The sequence below is a fragment of the Pararge aegeria genome, chromosome 17 (genome assembly GCF_905163445.1).
Source record: "Pararge aegeria chromosome 17, ilParAegt1.1, whole genome shotgun sequence".
NCBI lineage: Eukaryota > Metazoa > Arthropoda > Insecta > Lepidoptera > Nymphalidae > Pararge > Pararge aegeria.
In genome coordinates, this window is record NC_053196.1 from 11,156,741 (window position 1) to 11,158,488 (window position 1,748).

Sequence of the window (1,748 nt, forward strand, 5' to 3'; positions counted from 1 at the left end):
ATAAATATATCAGTCATCTCATTACCCATAACACAAGCTACTAGATGGCGATGTACGTATTGTCTATATGAGGTGTAAATGAAAACCGTTATAATACCTACTTCACAGGTTTTAGAGGTACATTATGTACAGTCACTAAGACTTATCTGTGAAACCGAAAGCCTAATATTGTTCTAAGTAAACCACTGCCATACTTTTTGGTGTGAAACATCTATAGCCGCACGTAAAACAGATTTACGACGCATGCGACGCATCGCCACGCTATATGATTGAATTTTTGTATTTCGTATGTAACAATAAAAATGAATATTATTTTTGAAATAAAATCAGTCATTATTAACCGACTTACAAAAATCAGTGGTTATCCATTTGGTTGTATTTTTAATATATTTGTGGAGCTAATTTTTAATGCTTTATCATTTAATTATGCAATGTTTGCAATAGGTATAATATATAAAACAATTTAGATGTTTCACATCTGCCAGGCGTCCGCACACGTTTTTTACTGAAAGAAATCAGATACAGCCCTAACAGTACATGCAAAATGAAAATGGTGAGACTCCAGTTACTTTATTAGGTACACATCTTTAGCGTAGATACTATCTATGCACATGTCGGTCTATTATCTTCGTGTTTTATAGCACGTTGTATAGTATATTTATTTATAGCAATTTCATTAATGATACTATCGTACATTAAGTAAAAAAAAAAAAAAAAAATTTAAATCTGTTTATTATAAATAAAAAATACATGGTTGTTTAGATGTTGTGTTTTACTTTTTCTATCAAGTATAGGTAAGATGTTATCCGTTCGAAAAGCAGCCGTAGTAATTTTAGGGGTGTGCTTAAATATGACTTTACAACCGTAACAATATTAAAATTGCGATAGTGTGTTTTTTTATTTTTTTTTCTTGTTACCTATTTTCGGCTCAACCATTGAACCAATCTTAATAAAGTATGCCAGATATATAGCTAACATCGTGCAGTGTTGGTTTAAGTTACTATATAATAATAATATTTTGGATAATATCAAATTCAGTACTATCCATCGAGTAGTTTTTAATCTTCCATAACCCAATTTCTCACATGCAGGACATGGACATAGGACGTCCTGGAGATATTTATCCTGGAATAGATGCTGGTAAAGTTTACCCCCCGGTTTAAAAAAATATATAGCATTTGGTAGCTTGACCGAATCACTTTTAACCTGGTTAAATTATGCATTGCACAATTTTACACCCTGGAGACGGCCGGGCCATACGATACATTATATCTACAGTGAAAATGAGGAGTTCCCGCAGGATTTCTAAAAATCCAAAATCTTAGTGAACAAAGTCGCGGGCGACAGCAAGAATGTAATGAATAGTGATGGGTTCTATCAAATAATAAGGATATTATATACATAAATCTATATAAGTAGTATGAATTGGAAAGGGTTAAATATTAAAAGGATGATAATATTTATTTTTTGATTTACGGAGAAGATTGATTTTATTTTTAACTAAAGTGTAATGCTAAACTAATCATCTATGCAACATTAGACATATCGATACATTTTGGCTGAAGACACTGTAATTGGCCGGTGCGGCACTGAACTCAAAGACAATGTAGAGTAGAAAGTTTGATTTGATTGACGTATACGTGCTCGTATAGACTGTCGACCGCTAGCCTTAAATTATCGAATAATTACTAATTAATAAGTCATTAGAAATAATAAATAATTAGTTACACGAAAATCAAAGTCACGGA